The following is a 20,380-nucleotide window of genomic DNA, read 5'->3' on the forward strand; positions in this document are numbered from 1 at the left end:
TCGGGGCGGGGGAGCCCGGCCGCTGGCCTCGGCGGGGTCTGGCGCGCGGGGGTTGGGGAGGGCGCCGACCGCAGGCTGGTGGCGGTCCCCTGTGCGCTGCGGGTCCCCGAGCGGGGCAGGTCCGGCCTGCGATCCCCAGTAGGCCCTTCGCTGTCCCGCGGGGCTCCCAGCCGGAGCCCTCCTGCCTGCGCTCGGCAGCCGTGTTTCACAGGCTTTCTCTTCTCCTCGGGGTTTCTTTCTGCTCTGTATTACTGATTTGAGTGCATGTTTTGGGAAAGATGTTGAAAGATTTCCAGAGCAACTGTTTCTTTTGCAGCGTGAACCTTTGCAAGTTTGACTTTGACACTAAGACCTTCTAAAGAAGGTAGTTCGCTGAATCTTCCTGCGGAGAAGAGAATCCACCTCCAGTGAAAACTCAAGAGTACTCCCCTAACGCTGCGCTGGGCTGAGGTCATTCCACCCTGAATTTTGCAAGCGGGACTGTTTTTCTAAGGTATTGACACTTTGTTTTCCTGGCCTGGAGTTTGGTTTATAGTCATAGAAGTTTGATTTGATGGTTGTGGTCTTCGTTTCACAGTGAGTTCGGGCTAGCCCTCTATAGTGAATGGAGCCATAGCTGAATAGAAGATTTAAATCGAGCTTAAAATTCATGTAGTCCACATATAAATTATTGAGAGTTTATGCCTCAGTTATATGCTTAACTGTGCTATGAATTAATATATGCACGTTTGAAATAGTTTCTGAACAAAGAGCAACACTTTGGGAAAGACTCTAAGGCCTTCCTGTCTACTGAGGACCAAAAATTGCAAAACCTTAGGCAGCGGGTGTAGAAAGGAGAGCGTGGCGCTGGAGTTTTTATTTCAAATCACAGCCTTGCAGCAGCCCTGCGCATTTTGTTTCTGCCTTCTGCTTTGCCTCAGTCCTTTCCGGGGTCAGGCTGATTGGTGGGAGGGGGCTGTGTGTGTGTGTCTTCAGGAGCCCAGCCTGGCTGGCACAGGGCAAGGGTTGGAGGAGAGACAGAGCCCACAGGCAGGCAGACCTCTGCTGTCCTTGCCAAGGGTTTCTGCACTTGAAATGGTTTTTCTCACTGGTGTTTCTCACCTATGGGCTATGTGTAAATGAGGTACCAGAGTTTTACCTACTGACTGTCCAGCATCTCAGAGGCCTTTTCTGTTTGTTTTGGTTTTGATTGCTTTGAAAGTTCCTAGGAAAGGTGGACCTTATGGTAGCTCTGGGTTACCCTGCTCATCTCCTCCCTAATGGTTCCTGTGATGTCAGTGAGTCAACCAGACCTCTGCCACCTGTTCATCGAGCGCCTCCCTTGTGTGCGCACTCGAGCCTTTCACCTGGCCCAGCTGAATGTGTGCCCGGGGACTAATGAACACGAGCTAACGGGAAGCTTCCCTCTCTGGCCCCTTCAGCGCTCTGGCCCAGCTGAGCATGCCCTCCTGCCCGGAGCCTTCAGCAGCTGTCTGTTGTCATGATCTTGAGTGTCTCACACAGGTCTCAAGCTTTTCGTAGTGCACCTGGCCCTTCCTCAGTCCTTGTTCCACACGGTGTGGCTCTTTCTGTCCCCATGAGGACCAGGCTCCCTCCGCTGAAGTGTCACTGCTCTCACACACCCATCCGTGGTGGAAGAACCCAAGTCCTACCTCTTTTATAAGGTGTTCTCTATTCATTTTCCTCTCTTTCGTTAAAGTCTTGAGATACTTGTTAGCTGGTCACTATATATATTGCCAACATCGATTTTTATTGGCTCAAGCTATTTTAAGCTTCTGTAGGGAATGAGCCATATTTTATGCACAATGAGTGGTATTAGGGGCTTTGGCATAGGCAGTGCTGTGATCCAGGCCCACGACCTCACAGAATCCTTACTGTTCCTATGTGTGAAGTAGGGAAAAAGCTTTCCCAATTGATCGTGGTATAGTGGAGTTTACACCTCACTGACCACTATCACCTCACAGAATGCTGCTCAGTGACGGGCAGTGTGCTGGACGTGTGTGACAGTGTTTGGAAAATGTCTGTGAACTGACTGATGGTGGACAAGTCGTGGTTTAGGCTTCAGGCCCAGAGGACCAGGGTAGCTCTCCAAAGACTGCTTACTGTTCTTATCCTACCCTTACTGAAAATGTCTTGAATTTGAGTTATTCCTGGCTACCGTTCTGCTGTTGGGATCTGTTGCTATTTTTCCATCTGAACATTGCCAGGAACACTTCTGCCTTTAAAATCTTTTTTTAAAAAACTGCTGGTCTTGCAGCAGCAGTGAATTGTTGATTCCTGCATCAGGTTTCTGTGATGACCAAGATGTCTTGAGAGGGGCCTGTGACCAGAGATTGTAAAGCTCTGACATAGGGCTTTTCGAGTCTCTGTTGGCTGGGAGGATGCACACACAGAGGTGTGTGCTGGGTGACTTGCACACATGATCCTGAGATCATAGTGTGATCACATCCTAGTTTGGTTGTGCTTATCTTGGGAATACAATTTTAGCTCCCTTATCAAAATGCATGTGTTCTAGAAAATTATTTTGTAAACCAAATTTGGTAGAGCAAACTATTCTCTGGCGCAAACTGCATTAAAATTCAAAGGAAGAGGAAAATCAGAAATGTCTTCTTGCAGCCGAAGAAGTAGTGAAGGGAGCAGCTCAGATTCGCCTTTTGATATCTGAGGTTGGAATGGGCTCCCGCACTGTCTCTGCTTCTCCCACCCTGCTGTCTGATGGTAGGAAAGAGTCAGCAAACATCTGCTAGTCCTGATTTCTGTGCAGGGAAACTGAAATGACCATGCACATGAAGTGCCTGTCTCTGTGCACTCTGAAAGGTGCATCTCCCATGAAGGGTGTGCATGGTGACGAGGAGCCTGCCGTGCAGTCTGCAGTGACACCTCGTGTGTGTTGACTTGTGAGGTTTCAGTAGCCATAGGACAGCCACACACTATCAGCATCTTAAAAGATAATTTTCTAAACTAAAATGTTATCACGATATAATGTCCAAATATGTACTTGAAAATATCATCGGTTACTATAGGTTGAACATCTCTAACCCTCAAATCCAATATCTGAGATGCTTTAAAATGTGAAACTGTCTAAGCACCAGCATGACAGCACAAGTGGAAAATTCCACACTTGACCTTATATAATCTGTTGCAGCCAAGATGCAGCTACCTGAGAGTTGCTGAAAAGCACTCTCGGACTGTGCATAGCAGGTGTGTAGAAGCGTAAACGATTTCTGTGTTGCATTTGAGTTCTAGCCCCAAGATACTGCATGTGTATGCAAATCTCTCAAAACAAAATTTAAAAATCCAAACACTGAAATACTTTTGAGCCCCAGCATGTTGGATAAAGGGTACTCAGCCTGCATCTTCCTGAGCTTGTAGTTCCCAGAAAATAATAGTGAGTGATTTTGTCCTCTTGGATGTTGTCTTTGCTGCAAAAGTGAATTTGTTAGAGAACTACTTACCTAAGACAGAGTTGGATGAGAAGAAAGCACGCTCTACATGCTTTCCTGTTATCTGTTGAAAGGACAGTGTTTTCCTAAATCAGAGTTTTTAGAAGGACTCATACTTCTGGTACCTCAGTCCCAGTGTAGTTGCCCTTTGCAAAGAAGGAATAGGTGAGGGATGGCTGTAGAAGTAGGTTTCATGGGGTACCAGCATGCTCTGTAATCAGAAATACCCTTTACATGTTCATAAGTTCATCATTCATTCATTCACTCCTTTGTTCAAAACATCTGCGTCATGAGCACTTACCTGTGTGCCAGCTGTATCCCCATCTTTTTTTTTTTTTTTTTTTTTTTTGGTCTTTTTCATTTTTATCAGTACCAGGGATCGAACTCACGACTGCCTGCTTGTAAGGCAGGCGCTTATGCTGCAGAGCTAAACCCCCAGCCCCCATGTATCCCCATACTCTTAAGAAAAGTACTGGAAATAGAGTCCTGAACACAACAAAATGTCTGCCTCACAGGGGGACAAACACACTTTGCATATGTGACCCGGTACCCAAAAAAGAGGGTTACATGAAGAGTTCTAATGTGCAAAATATAAGTATGGGGGCACACACCTGGATTACTTGCACTTGGGAGGTTGAGGCAGGAGGATCACCACAAGTTTGAGGCCTGCCTGCCTACATAATGAGTGGAGGACGGGTCTATACTATACTACATAGTGAGATCCTGACTCGACAATCATAACCATAATAATGATCATAAAACTGTAAAGCATCCCTATCCATGTGTGATTTTTTTCTGTTTTAGGGGTTGACAAGCTAACCTTTGGACCGTAAGGAAAGTTCTGTTGGTGAACAGCCCTAGCCTTTTATTTACATAGCCTCTCTAGGTGCTTCCCTGCCACGGTGGCAGAATTGAACGGTGGTGATGGAGATGTGTCGCGTTCAGCCTAAAATAGTTGTGACCCTTCACAGAAAGAGTGCTGTTGAGCCTGCTGTTTGATTCTTACACTGTCACTGTTTCTTCCTAATACATTTTGTGGCTTTTTTTGTTACATATGGAAGTGAAATATCTGTTCAAATCCATTCCTGGGTTAAATGAACCACAGTGCTGAGCAATGTGAACACGTGACCGTGACCCCGCCCCCTCCGGCCCCGCCCCCTCTCCTCGCCCACCCCTACCATGCCAGGGTCAACCAATGGCAGGACCTCTGCGTCCTCACCCCACAAGCCCGCAGGTGAGAGACTCCCTGGGCTCACCCACCCATTTCACACAGTCTGTAGGGTTACTGCCCTCCAGCTGGGCTGTTTTGTTCTTTCTTCTGGTTTTCACAGTCCTCAGTGGCCACCTGTATTCTAGCATAGAATCATGTGAGTCACTGAACCTTTTTTAAAGGTCTGGCTCACAAGTAGCTGGCATTGCAGCAGAGACACAGGGGCCGTGGGGACCTTCTCATGAGCTCAGATCCTGGTACCTGAGAAGGTTTTTTTCCTCAAAAGCTTGGGATTCGGGAGGAGGGGAGGCTAAAAGCGTGAATCAGTTTCTAGAGCGTTAAAGACAGCCCACTAGATAACTGTCCATTCCTTCTGTCACCAAAGCAGTGCAACAGTTGGAAACACTTTGAATATACCCCTCTGTCCGAGTGAAGACAATGCGAATTCCCCCATAAAGAAGCTGCTTTTGATCTTGTAGCTGCTAGTCCCAGTGTTCAAAAAGTGATTTGTTGGCTAAAAAAAAAAAGAAATTTGATTGTTAAAATGTATTTAGATAAACTACATGTACTTTTTTTTTTTTTTTTGCTGTTTGTTTCTTTGCATGTTTGTTTTTGTTGTTGAGACAAGGTCTTACTGTGTAGCCGAGGTTGGCCTTGAACACATAGCAATTCTCCTGCCTCAACCTCCCGAGTGTTGGGATAACAGACATGTACCCCCACACCTAGCTACATACAGTATTTTTAGTACCCTTTAAAAATAAATTACCAGGATTGTGTTAACTTCCCTTTGCTGTGACAGCACACCTGAGAATAACAGGTCAAAGAGGGGAAGGTTTGTTTGGCTGGTGGTTGCAGGAGTTTCAGTCCATGTCTGGCTGCTCCAAGGCAGAACCATCGTGGGAGCAGGCATGGCAGAGGACAGCCGTGTGCCTTGTGGCAGCCAGGATGCAGAGAGAGAACCAGCCAGAAAGGAAGGGGCCAGGGCAAACGTCAGAGCCTATTCTCCTTCCACACTTTCTGATGTTCCATCACCTCCCATCCCCTGGATCGGTCCCCTGATGAAGTTAGAGCCCTCAGGGGCCAGTCACTTCCAAAAGCCCACCAACAGGGTGCGGAGCACATTCTCTGTTTTTAGGGTTGAAGAGGGCATTTCAGATCCAAACTGTAGGCACTGCCTGACTCTTACAAAGCTATTGTACATTTGAACCTAGAATTTGAGGGAAAGTTTTAAGCCTACAAAAGTAACATGAAATTCACAAGGCCCATCACTTAGTGGTTTTGTGTGTAATGAGGACAGATAAGAGTACCGGGTCTGGGGCTGGGGATTTAGCTCAGCGGCATAAGCGCCTGCCTTGCAAGCAAGCAGTCGTGAGTTCGATCCCTGGTACCGATAAAAACGAAAAAGACAAAAAAGAAAATGAAAAAAAAAAAAGAGTACCGGGTCTTTTTGGTTTGAAGTGATGAAAGCTAAGGGACATAGATGTGTTTCTCCTGTGGGCCCAAGGAGTCCAAACGGGCCCGTTAAACCTAGCCCAGGTTTTTGCATTATTTTACATCTTGGATCTTAAAAAATGTGAAACTGTGACATTTATTCCTTTACCATTAAAATGAAAGTGGACACCATCAGAGCCCCAGCCCAGCCCGTTTCCAGGCTGTGAATGAGCAGGTGTGAGGTGCTGGTCGCGAGCAGATGCTCTTCCCCTCCGCTGAGGATTGCAGTCGAGGGAGGGAATCCAGATGGAGTACAGGAAGGTTTCCCCAGTGTCATCTAGCCAAGAAAGCCATGACGTTCATTGCAGAGATTTGCTAGAACTTACTGGAAGAGCACGAAAGCTGCCTTTCTCTGTTAGCTGGACAGCCTTGCCCCAAAGCCACAGGCCTAAGCAGAGCCATGAAGGCCCCTGCAGCCCGCCTGTCCCTGCTCTGCGGTAGTATTTCCTGTTCTTTTCAGAACTTCAGATCATTTCTGGTCAGGTCAAACACTGTGGCCATCTTTAGTTGGGATGTAAAGAAATAAAAGCACTGAGCATTTTGAAGTCTTTATATAAAGAGGTACAGAAAATAAATAGCAAAGGTGAAACTCCAAATTCAGGCCATCCAAACAATTTTCCAGAACCTGCTTTGTGCAAGGGAGATGTGTCTGTGGGTGATGGGGGCCTAAAGATAGAGGAATGTGGTGTGTCTTAGCTGATGCAGAAGACCAGCCGGAACAGGGAAAGGGCTGCAGTGAGGTGGGAACAGTGCCCCGGCGCCATGGGCCAGGATGCTTAGCCTTGTCTGTCTGTGGGTGGAGGCAAGCAACTGTGACTGGGCTATGTGGGCTGTGACCTGGATATGCGACAAGAAGACGAGGCGATCTTAATTTTAGGGCCTGGCTGAGGCTCTGGGGACCTGCATCTGTCATGGCACTTGAAGCACAGAGAGCCCGTCCGGAGACCTGGCTTCCTCACTGGCCTTTGTGCATGGACAGGGAAAGTGGAAACATTTTCCTGTCTTTTTCTTAGAGCATGAGAGAAACCAGCTCCTAGCATCAAGTTGAATGTCTGACCCCTGAAAGTAAATCAGAGGACTGAGAGAGACCACCTGTGTCACGGCAGGCTAGGCCCAAACAGGAAAGGGACCCCAGACCCACTCTGTCTGCCTTTCCTTCACCATGGATGTGTCCCTCCCTGCCTAGGGCCCACGTGGGATGGCCAGTAGGATTGTGCATGGCTTATTTAATCTGTTAGGACGCTGTGTATGTATTAGTTGTCACCAATTCTTTTCTCAAGTTGCTTCTTGGGCTTGAGTGGTTTTAGAAGCACTGCTGGGCCTGTCGGCTTATTCCCAGATGATGAATGGGCTCCCTGCTGGCTTCCCAGGCAGTGCTTGCTGTCTGTCCTGGGAGCTGAGGGTACACACTGCCAGGGCAGAGGAAGAAATTGGGAAGACCCAAGGAATCTGGGGTTGTTCTGGTCAAATTATAAGAAATTGTTGCTCTCTCCTGGAAAAGACTTTCTTTAAATATGAAGACTTCTTTTTCTTTTGCTTTGTACTTTGTCACTTATAGTAAAGGCATAGGAAGAGAGAAATCTTTTTCTTTCATTAAAACAAGTAGCTATTTGGAAACACATCCTGAGAGACACAGGAGAGTGGGAGGTGGGAGCCTGGGGAGGGGGGTTGTGAGAGCCGGGGAGTGTGTCCCCCTCCTGCAGAGTTTTTTATTGACCTGGGGCTGAAGACTCTGTGTTGTTAGCTCTTCAATTTTCCAGAAAAGCCCCCAAATTTAGGTTTGTGTGCGAAATGTCATGATGCTAATATAGACCCAAAGCATGCCTCTGGACTCAGCTCTGCACAGCTAATCTGCAGGCTCCAGTCCACATAGCTGGCACCGCCCTGTGCTGACGCCATCAATTCCGAGAGCCTGGGCTGGGACAGTGGAGGCGAATCTTTGACCTGTGCTACTGCAGCACACAGAGCCCGCTCTGTTGGCTCGTGAGCAAAGTCACCCCAGCAGCTGAGCATCAGGTAACAGTTGTTTTTCTAAACAAAACCTTGAGATTCAGGTTTAATTAGTGTTGGCACTTTACAATAAATACATGGGTTTTGGGTTGCAGTTTGGACGATGGTCTCTAAAAAGTTTGCCTACTCTACTGTTTGGACGATGGTCTCTAAAAAGTTTGCCTACTCTACTGTGAAAGTTACAGGGTATTTCTGTGTTTTAAAAGAGGAAGACCCATGGTCTTTGAATAGGCACAGGTTTCTAATTTTATTCCTAAAGCACCAACTTCGAATGTATTTAAACCACTGCTGTATAACTTAAATAATTTTGTAAAAGTGTTTGGGATGTTTTATTGTAGAATGATAAGTTAAACAATAGCCCACAAAGATAGCATTTCCTAATCCTTGCAATCCGTGAGTTCCACCTTCATAGGGCAAAACAGAAGATGTAGATGTGACTCTTGGATTTAAAATGGGGAAATAATTCTTGAATACCTGGGTGGACCCCAAATACAAACAGAAGTATTTATAAGAGAGATTTGAAGACAGAAGAAAAGACAGGGTGGTGACAAGAGGCGGAGATTGGGTGATGTGGCCACAAGCCAAGGAATGGAAGGGATCCCGCCTGGAATCTCAGGAAAGTGCCAACACACCTTTATTCTACCCCAGTGACACCGATATCTGACGTCTGGCCTCCAGAAGTGTCAGAGAACATATCTCTGTTACTTTGAGTCAGAAAGGTTGGCAATTTATTACAGCAGCCTCAGGAAACTAACACAGTTATTAAGAAACACTTTATGTTTATTAAAAATTATTTTTGTCAGTGTTACACGGCTGATAATATGGATGCATGACAAGGTCATAAGAAATTTCTGTTGCACAGAACCGGGTAGTGGCCCCAGGCCTTCCTTGGGTGGGTCCACAGTGACTTTTTCCTTGCCCACGGAGCCACACCAGTCTCCGGGCTTGCTGGAGACTGAGCCCGCTCACGCATCTCCTGGTCACCCCTCCTGCAGGTGTCTGGGCTCCAGACGCACATCTTTCCTCATAGCTCTTTGGCTCTGTGTCTCAATACCACGCCTAGGGCCTTGTTCTTAATTTGTCACCTCAGATATTTCACGTCTTTCTGTATTGTGCAACAGGGATGTGAGTAAGCCTTGCAACTGCTACAAAGATAATAGTCAGCTTCTTTTTTCTTTTAAATCAAATTGTAAGGAACCCAACAGTAAACTCTGCTTCTACTTTGGGGCTCAACTCTCCGTGGGATGACTCGTGGGAAGACGTGGTGAGAAGCAGGCATGGTGTGCTTGAGTAGCCAAGGAGAGATTTATTTCTATACTAAGTTGTAATCTGAGTTAGCGACAGCTAAACATCACAGTAGCTGTTCTCAGTGAGCATTTCAAAATATCAAGTGAAGGATTTAGCTCGGAGGCACCAAGATACCAAGAGAATAAAGTATGCCAGCATACCCACCTTTATGCATAACTGTTACATGTATGCGCTTTATACCTTTGATATTTGTTTGCTTCTTTCTTTGAAGAACTGACAACAGAGGTGTAGGTGGTTTCCATTAAATGCCAAAGAGGGATGTACAACAAAAATAGTTGCATGTTGAAATTTGTTTCCTGCTAAAACTCGGGAGACCCTTGGCTTTCGTGACATAGCTCTGTTGGCACAGATACTCTGTAAGTGACATGGAGAGCGGGCCTACATTGGGCTCAGATTTTTCATGCAAGGTGAGATCCCTTCATGACTGCTACCTGCTGTATGACAGGGCTACACGTTCTCCACAAGCTCAGGCAGCCCGAGTTAGGGAGGCGGTCCTGTCTCAGAGATGGCCAAATGGAAAGATCGTAAGAAAGTGGAGCATGGATTCCCCCGTTTCTTACCGTCTCCATGTCAGGCCACTGTAATTTCTTGAACATGCAGTATAGAGAATCAGAGAATTTGCAAAAGCCGGTGTTAAGTACCAGCTGTAGGCAGGCAGGAGGATTCTGGAAAAGCGTCTGCCTACACGGTGGCGACTATAAAAGGGGAGCTCGGGGAGAAGACAAGCCCGATTCCAGCTGGCTAGTTGTCCAGCAAGCCCTGAGTGATACCCAGGGCCATTTTTGGACATGCTTTTTTGCACCACCAGGAGTTTTATATCATATTTATATCAATACATTCTTTCCAAATGGAAGTATATAATAGTGGATGAAAAATTAACTTTAATAGAAAAATTACCTCTCATTTCACGTTTCTTCAACTATGGCTTTTTAGTCTTTGTAACAATGAAGGCCTAGCACTTTCATAGAGAATTTTGTATTGATAGACTAATAGGGACCCCTCCCCGCAACGGTGACCTTTAAGTAGGTCACCTAACAGAAAATCAAAGGCAGCTGTTTTCAGAGATCTGCTGCAGCCCTGCTGATGGCTCGAAGGGCTTAGCCTCTTTCTTTCTGTTTAAACACCCTCGCCAGATGGGATTCTTACCTTGATAGCTCATAGTCACCAAAGGGCTTCCTGGGTCCTAAATAACACAGTTTTGCACAACCACGCTCAAGGCACAGACACAGAGCACCTTCTTGTCAACTGCCGCCTCCAGGGAGTAGATTCCTTTGTAGAAACTTTTCTTTTCCCTCACATTTTTTTTAAAAGAGAAAAAAATAGAAAAATCAAGAAGCAAACAATAAAAGCAAAATGGTAATGACAACAACAAAACAATGGCAATATAGGATTTCAAATCAAGATAATAGAAATTTAACAATGGTTGTTATATTGCATGTTGCTAATCTCAGAGTAATTGCTCCGGCATGCAAGACTGATCAGTAAAATTTCCCTTTGAGCAGTCTCTTTCCCTTTTCCTCTATCTGTTGTAACTTTATCTTATTTATTCTTTCAGCTTTTTTATGCTAGTGAGATAATGTAGTGTTTATATATGCAAGTCTGATTTATTTCACTTACGAGTATGTTTCTAGTTGCATCTATTTACCTGTAAAAGCCTCAAGTTTATCATTATGACTGTGATTAGTACTCCATTATATAAAAATGCCACATCTTTTTTATACATTCCTTAGTTGATGGGCATTTGGGTTCTTTCCAAGATTTAGCTATTACAAATTGTGAAAATATAAACATAGATGCAGATAGATCACTGTGGCATGATGTTTTTAATTCTTCTGGAAAAATACCCAGAACAGGAATAGCTGGGTTGAATGAGGTCTCTAATCCCAATTTTTTGAGGAATCTCCATACTGATTTACACAGTGGTTGCACCAGGTTATGCTCCCACCAACAGTGGAGAAGAGTTCCTTTTTCCCTACAGTCCATCCAACATTTGTTATTGGTTAATTTCTTGATGTTAGCCATTCTTTCTGGAGTGAGATGATATCGCAGTGTGGTTTTAATTTGCATTTCTTGAATGATCAATGATGTTGAACATATTTTTCATATATTTATTTTCCATTTGTATTTCTTCATTTGAGGATTGCGTATGCATCTCAGATGCCCATTTTTGGATTGGGTCTTTAAATTTGGGGGGTGCTGATTTTTCAATTCTTTGTACATTCTAGATAGAAGTCCTTTGTCTGAGGGACAGCTGTAAAAATCTTTTCAGATATGTGAGTTTTCTTTTCACTCTGTTGGTGATTTCTTTCGATGTGCAAAAAAATTTTCATAAAACAAGATCCTAATTCTTTATTTTTTTGATGTACTTCCCACAGTTTGGTTTTTGTTCATGAACTCTCAAATACCCCGTGTCCTTGAGATTTCTGCCTACGTTGTCTTCCAGTAGGTTTAGTGTTTCTATCTTAATATTTAGATCTTTGATCCATTTTGACTTTAGTTTAGTACATGGTGATGGGCATAGCTCTAGTTTAAGTCTTTGGCATGTAGAGAGCCAGTTTTTCTAACACCACTTACTAAAGAGGCTGTCTTGGTTAATAAAGCCAATCAAAACAAAGCAATGTAAGTGATACAGGGCTTCAAAACAATATGAAATCAACAACGGTTACCATAATGTCTCTTGTTGTCTTCAAAATAGCTGCAGATACCTTCAGACTTAGTAAAAATCAAACAAAACAGGAGAGAATAGAACCAATAAAAACAAAACAATTAATGAAATAAAGGACTTCAAAACAAGACAATAATAAATCCCAAATGACTACCATAATATATCTTGTTATCTTTGAAATAGCTGCCCATGCCATCGGATATAATAAAATCAAACAAAACAAAACAATAAAACCCAACTCAACAAAACAATAAAAATTATATAGGACTTCAAAACAGGACAATAAGGAACTAACAATGGCTGCTACCTTTAGAAGAAGATCCCTTATAGATGCTACATTGCATATTGTCTTCTGAATAGATGATCAGACTACCAGCCTTATATCTGCAAAATCAGTGAAACACTAAGCACTATAAGCATTAAACTGTATTCTACCTTGGTAACTGTTTTCACAGCCTACGTTTCTCCAGGTCAGCTGGTCACTTACAGGGGTGAGGGGAGGTTGGCTCTTCTTGTTTCCCAGCCCATGTGCCAGAAGAGGCTGGTATTTGGCTTTCCACGCAGGGACCCAGGCATGGCGCTGATTCGTAGGGAGGACTTACTTCTTGGTAATTTTGTTTTCGTGACCTGCAGTCGCAAATGGCACTGACTCACTTGAAAAGGCTGGGTCTGGCTGTCTCTCCAGCAGTCCATACATGTTGCTGATTTGCAGGGAGGGCTTGCTTCTAGATGACTTGAGGCTGTCTTTCTTCCAGTGAACATGTTTGGCTTCTTTGTCACAGATAGGTGGTTGGGCGTGTTTGTTGTTGTGTCTTTATCTTCTGTTCTGTTCCATTGATACTCAGGTCTGTTATTTTGTTTTTCATTTGTTTGTTTGGGTTTTTTGGTTTTGTTTTTTTTTTTTTTTTTTTTTTTTGCTGGTACGATGCTTGTTTTATTATAGCAGCTTTGTAGTATAATTTCAAGTCAGGAATTGTGATGTCTCCTGCCTTGCCTTTGTTGCTCAGGATTGCTTTTGCTATTCGAGGTCTCTTGTGGTTCCAGATGAATTTTAGGAATGTTTTCTGTAGCTCTGTGAGGTATGCTATTGGTACTTTGATTGAGATTGCATTAAATCTGTATAACAGTTTTGGGAGAATGGCCATTTTCACGGTGCTGGTTCTTCCGTCCATCCCTCACATCTCGTTGCCCTTTTGACCTCTTCAGATCTATAGTCTCACTCCTAAACAACTTTCCAGGAAGTGCAGTTACTTTGCCTGGACCTGGAGTAGGTAGGTGACTGCCGTGCCTGAATATGTTGAATCCTGGTTAAAATAAGAGTCCCATAAACTATGCGAGAAAGGTAATGTTGCCGTTACGTAGGGCAGCAGTGTCATCTGCCTCAGTCACCCCGTCCCTTTTTGCTAGCGCATTGCTCATGACCTTACTGTTTTTCCTAGAGAAACTTTTCTGTTCCTTACTGTGAGTTTTTGTTCTTTACTGTGATTCTGACATGAGCCAGCATATTGGGGCAAACACGAGAATGATGATCTCACACGTATCTCCCTGTCTGTGTCTATCTCTCGATCTATCTAGCTGTATTTATATAATCTTGCTAGGATATGCTCATAGTTGTGAGCTGACTACTGCTTCTGTTCTGATGCTAACTTGGCTAATACTGCGTTTCCCTGGCATGAGAAGTAATTCACTAGTGTGAAGAACAGAAAACTCAGACAGTGGTCACAGTGCACTCTGATGCCACTTTGTGTATTTGAAACAGATGTCATGGCTTCCCAAGTCTCCTCCGTCTCAAGCAGCTGGCGCTTTCTCAACTGCTGTTCTTGTGCTTTCATTTAGGGCCCTCACTCTGTTCTTTAGCCTCACCTGAGGTTTGGAATCCAGAATGAATGGTAGTTTAGTGGTAAAATGGGACTCAGTGCCCATGGCCGCCATGTTGTCCAAATTTAGTGGGCACCATTTGCATCACGTTCTGTACGAATAGAATGTTCCGGAGTTGTGTCATGTATCAGTCTTGTCTTAATACTGTGTTCCTGTTAAGTGCTCTGTAATACATTATCTCTGGGGGGCAATACAGGAGCAACCTTAGAAAGAAATGTGCAGTGATCTATGATATTTCATTGAGAGGCTATATGTGTACCTCAAATTCAGCATCCCAGAAAACAACACCTGTATCTTGCCACATTATCCAGATAACCCTTACCCACACACTCTCGATCCCAAGCTGAGTCTCCTCCAGGGTCTCAGATGTATTACCTGGATAAGTGCAGTACTCATTTACTAGTCTTTCTGCGTGTATTCTCTCTACTCTAGTAGCCATTCAGTCTGCAGAGGGATCTTCCTATTGCTCGTTCTCTGTTCAAGACCTTCGAGGACTCGCTTGTGCAAGATAAAAACCAAACTCCTGGCTGCTGGATCACCCCTTTGTAATGAGCTCCACCCTTAGTTTCTGGCTATTTCCTGCCATTTCACTGCCTCCTTAAGTTGGGTTTGTGCTGCAGCCCCACCTAAACTGGCCAGTCGTGGTTTCCACTTCTGGTTTGCCCCTTGGGGTAGCACTGGGCATCCACAGATGTTAGAAGTTCTTGAGGTGAGGGTAGTGTTTAGACAGGGTAAGCAGCGCTAGACTTTTGTCCTTGCCAGAGTATAGAGCTCTTACACCTACCAACCTTGGTACAGTTTTCTCCTCCAGTAATTCCTTTTCTTCTCGTATGTATAATAAAGTCCTACATATTCTTTAATATGTCAGTACTGTCACTTCCTTGAAGGGTTGATTTCTCCCTTCCTCCTAAAGAGTTGGTTGCTGTCTTAACCATCCTGTTCTTATAGCACTTTTTGCATTTTTCTTGCATGAGCCAGTAGTGAATTATTTATGGGAAAGACCATTAAGTTATCTTTAATGTGCCCCAAAGACCCTGCATAATGTGTACATCCCAATAAAATTTGACTGGAATTATATACTATCAACCTGACCTAAGTGCCTGAGGAGACCCTAGTCTGATCTGTTATACCACTGTAACTTAATTACCTGAGACAAGGAAATTAGCATCTGTCATGGTATGTTGATGGTCAGAGCTTGCAAGAATTTTGTTCCTTGACAAGGAGAAATTGTTAGGGTGATTGTGTGTTGAATGAGTGATCCACACTATGGAGCTCTTAATTCTTTTACAAATAGCTTTTCTTAGTGTCAATCTATAAAACATTGTTCTGATTACATGATTAAGTGAATGAAGAAGTAGGGGGCATAAGCTATCGAAGACAGGCTTTTGTTATTAGTCATTGGTAGATCTGAGCCAGTAGACAAATGACACTGTAAAAAGAACAAAAGACAGGGCAAGTCTGCATGCCACTGTAACCGAGATCGAGATGCTTGTTAAGCTGGCCACCGCTACAACTCATCCAGGAGATGAAGCTGTGAGGATTCGGAGATGAATGCCAAGAATAATTAAAGGAATGGAAAATGGGTCCTGTGAGGAAAGGTCGCGCAATTAGGGCAGGAGAAGGGCGAGAGAGACACGCTAGATCCCTAATTTTTATGTAACTTCTTTATGCACCCAAACTAAACTTAAAAAGATAGCTGGAAAAAAAAAAAGATAGCTGAAATTAGGAAGTGCAACTTTGGATTGAGCGTGAAGGAAATTTTTCTAACTGGATTACAGATTCAAATCTGATCACGCCAGCTCCCTAATTAAAAAAAAAAAAACTTTAATTGACTTCCTGTTGTTTCTAGGGTAAAGTGAACACTTTTTTAAAAAAATAAAGTTTGGAGTTTATTAGTTACATAATTTCTGACAAATCAAAGTTTCATTTTTTTTTTTTTTTTTTTTTAGAAAATGACATAAAATAACCACTTGGGAGCCTCAATTTGTTAGAAAAGAATTTATGGATTATACAGATTGTATATGATCTGCCAACAATTTATATGAAGATAAGTAAGAAGAAAAAGACACAGAAAGCAGTGTGGAGCCAGAATTGCTTGTGTTGAGGCCTGGCGCTCTTTTTTCTTTTTTATTAATTAAGTTCATTGGTGTATTTTAAATATATATAATGATCTCATGCATCGTAGGAGCTTTGTACCTATGCATGATATAGCTTAATTCCTCTTTTTTTCCAACTCCCCTTCTCTCCCTTCAACCCCTCTTCCCATCCTTATTTATAAAAACTTTGTTTCCATTTTCCCTTTTCTCATTTTTTCCTTTCCTTTCCTTCCTTTCATTCTCCCCAGCTCCCCTTGCCAATTAAGCATTTTCTTCCTATTTAGTAATGTCTAGTACGCATTCTGCTCCTTATTTACACTTTGATTTTCTCACACCAGGGAAACAATGTGATACTTGCACACGTGTGTCAGATTTATGTCACTTAAGAGTGTGGTCTCAAGGTGTATTTGTTTGCCTATAAATATATCAAGTTTATCCTTTATGACTGAGTAGTACTCCATTATATAAAATAAAACCTCATCTTCTTAATCCAGTCATTGGTTGACAGGCATTTGGACTGTTTCCAAGATTTAGCTATTAGAACTGTGCTGCTGTAAACATGGATGTGGGCGTATTGCTGTGGTATGATGTATTTAGTTCTTTCAGAAAGAGGTTAAGAAGTGGAATAGCCGGGTCAAAAGGAACCTCTAGCCCTAGTGTTTTGAGGAGTCCCCACACTGATTTCCACAGTGATGATACCAGTCTGCACTCCCACCAGCAGTGGAGATGGGTTCCTTTTACCTCACAGCCCTGGCAGCATTTGTTATTGGTTGATTTTTATTTTATTTTATTTTAATTTTGCGTGTGTATGTGTGTTTTTGAGACAGGGTCTCCCTATGCAGATGGAATCTCACCATTACCCTAATTTGTGTCTTTTGAATGACCAGTGATGCTGAGCACTTTTTCATGTATTTATTTGCCATTTCTATACTTCCTCTGAGAAGTGTTTGTTCATTTCCAATGCCTGTTTTTGGATTAGGTCTTTTAAATCTGGAAGGTGTGATTTTTTTTCAGTTATTTATATTCTAAATATTAGTATTCTAAATATTAGTCCTTTGTCTGAGGAACAGCCGGTAAAACTTTCTGTTGGTGAATAAGATGAGATCTCAGTTGTTGCTTCTTTGTAATATTTCCTTTGCAATTGGGGACTTGTCATAAAGTCTCTGTCTACACCTGTGTCTTCAAGAGTTCCACTTAGTCTGTCTTCCAGCAGATTTAGTGTTCCTATTTTAATATTTATGTCTTTCATCCATCTCAATTTTAGTTTAGCATACAGTGAGAAATATGGTTCCGAGTTCAGTTTTCTGTCTGTGAAAAGCCAGCTTCCCAGCGCCATTTATTAAAGGGCTAATCTTTCTTCTAGTTAAGTTGTTGGGCACCTTTATGAAAGATAAGGTGGCTGAGTGCCTTTGAAGTTGTTTCTGCATCTTCTAATCTGTTCAATTGCTCCTTGGGTCTATTTTTTTGCCAGCACCATACTGTTTTTATTACGGTAGCTTTTTAGTATGATTTAAAATCAGGGATTGTGATGCCTCCTGACTTGCCTTTATTGCCCAGAATTATTTTTTACTATCTGCTTCCAAATAAATTCTCTAATTCTCTGAGGTATGCTATTGGTATTCTGATCAGGATTGCTTTAAATATGTATGACACTTTTGGGAATACGACCATTTTTACTATGTTGATTCTTCCTACCCAAGAGCAAAGGATGATTTTCCTTTTTCTAAAATTTTCTTTGATAACCTTTTTCAGAGTACTGTAGTTTTCAGTGTAAAAATCTTTACTTACTCTTTTAGATTGATCCCTAAGTATTTCATTCTGTTTCTATGCTGTTATGAAAGATGTGGTTTCCTTTCTTTCTCAGTGAGTTTGTTTTTTGTGTACCGGAAAGTTACTGATTTTTGAGTGTTGACTTTGTATCTTACTGAACTTGGTTATTAAATCTAGAAATCTTTTGGTAGTTTTTGGGGTCTTCTATCTAGAGTATTGTGTCATGCACAAATAAGGATAGTTTAACTTCTTCCTTTCCTAATTTTATTCCTTTTATTTCTGTCTTTTAAAAAAATATACTTATTGATAGAAAGAAAGCTCCTGTTGGAGAGAGACAGAAGGGGTCCTGAGCAGATTGCCCTATTTCTCTGTCTTGTCTAATTGCTCTGACTAATGTTTCCAGGACTGTGTTGAGTAAGAGTGGAGGCAGTGGACATCCTTGTTTTGTTCCTGATTTTACAGGGAAAGCTCTCAGTTTTTGTCCATTTAGTGTGATGTTTGCAGTTGGGGTGTCATAGATGGCTTTCATCAGATTGAGGTAGAGACCATCTCTTCTGATTTTCTGGAGGGTTTGTTCTTTTGAATCCAAAATCATCAACAAGACGGTGATCACCAGTGAAGGAAACATGTTATGTTAGTCTTCTGTCTTCTGGGCAAGTTACCATTAAACAAATCTAATCTGTGTGCCCTAAGCTAAAATAAAATGTTTAATAAGATGTGCATATCTTTTAAAAGATTCCTTTCCCATTTTGAAAAGAAATTTTGTAATCTACAGTAATTTCAAACTTTCAGGAAAGTTGCAAGAGTAATACAAAAACTTTTCACATGCTTGTCTTAGTTTGTTCTGGTTAGCACGGCAGGGTGATAGAGAGTGGGCGTCTTACACAGTGTACGCCTCTTCTGTAGGTTCCAGATACGGGGAAGTACAGTATGAGACGTTTGCAGCAGGATCTGTGCTCTGCCTTGATAATAAATGGCTTTAAAGTAGGCTGCGTAAGGCACAGGGTAGGACAAGGGCATACAAGACATTAATCTCTGGGTCCCTCCCCTTACGCCTTGGTGGAACCTGAGAAGCTCTTTACTGGCTCAGTCTCCACACAGTCATTTTGGAAGTTGTAAGCGCCAGCCTACACAATTGAGGGGAGAGAGATACAGTTCGGAACACAGTTTAGCAATTCCTCAGATTTCCCTGTTAACATTCTGCCACCTCGGCTCCTTCACCTTCTGTGCCTGTTGTGCACACACACACACACACACACACACACACTTTTTGCTCAATGCACCTCATCATACAGATGACCCATAACTTTACAATAGTTCCACTACAGTTTTTCACCTCTGTGGTGATGCAAAAGTTATACGCTTTCAATAGAAATGGTATTTTGAGTTTGAGTTTTGAATTTGAGTTTTGGTCCCACCCTTGCAATATGTGGTGCCATACTGTCTTGATGCCAGGCAGCCACAACAAGGTCCAAGTCCAAATCCCAATGGGGCTCTCCATCAGAGGATAAAAATGAATACTCTGCAATGCATTGTTGTCCCTGTAAAACAATATATTGGGTTAGGTGAGGGGATAGGTGTGGTATGTGAAATGCATTCTCAGCTCAGGATATTTTCAGCTTACCATGAAGGACACAACTGCACCGGAAGTTGAGGCGCCTTGTAAACTGCATATTTCACGATCCTCTGCCTGTAAATCCTACAGGGTGTATTTTCTGAGAATATGATCATGTTCTTACTAAACCACAGCATAGGCATCAACTTCAAATAATTTAACACAGATGTAGTATTCTTCTAATCTGTCGTCCACATCCAGTTATTTCCAGTAACCATCAACACTTCCTCTTCTTTTTTTGTATTAGAGGTTGAACCCACCATGTCATACTTGCCAGGCAGGCACTTGTGCCACTGAGCTAAATCTTTGATCCTCCGTTGACCACATGATGACCATCAAGCATTTTGGACAAAGCCTGTGTTTTTAAAAACAGCATCTGAGGTCCTCTGAAACAAAGCTCTGGAATTATCTGTTCCTGCTCCAAATCCCCACGTCCGTTAAGCCTCTGTGCCTTCTTCATTTCTGCTCTTGGGAGCTCTAGAACCCCTCACTGCCACACGAAAGCACCTACTATTTCGGTCTTCTCTGAAGACCTTTCTCGCCGCCTTCTGACCCCACATGGAACTGGCCCAGCTGCAAGCAGAGCAGGCTTTCTCCTTGCCCAGCCCACAGCACCGAAGGCTACTTGGAATAGCTTGATTTGTACTCTTGAGTACCTGTCTCCCTGCCCAGTCATTTTCTGCAGTGAGATGCCAACAGCTTTGAAAGAAGGAAGCACAATTAACTGCTCTCTGCATCCCCAAACTCAGGGTCTGTCACACAGGAGGTGCTTTGTGAACATGAATCAGCTGTGGTGTACATCACCGTAAAGAGATGCTGAGGCTGCTGTGGGGACTCTGGTCCAGAGGAATTTCAGCCACAGAAAAATGCCCCGCGAATCAGAGGCCTACAAGT

Source organism: Cavia porcellus, unplaced genomic scaffold, assembly GCF_034190915.1.
Source record: "Cavia porcellus strain 051 isolate PalLab524CR breed Dunkin Hartley unplaced genomic scaffold, mCavPor4.1 scaffold_7, whole genome shotgun sequence".
NCBI lineage: Eukaryota > Metazoa > Chordata > Mammalia > Rodentia > Caviidae > Cavia > Cavia porcellus.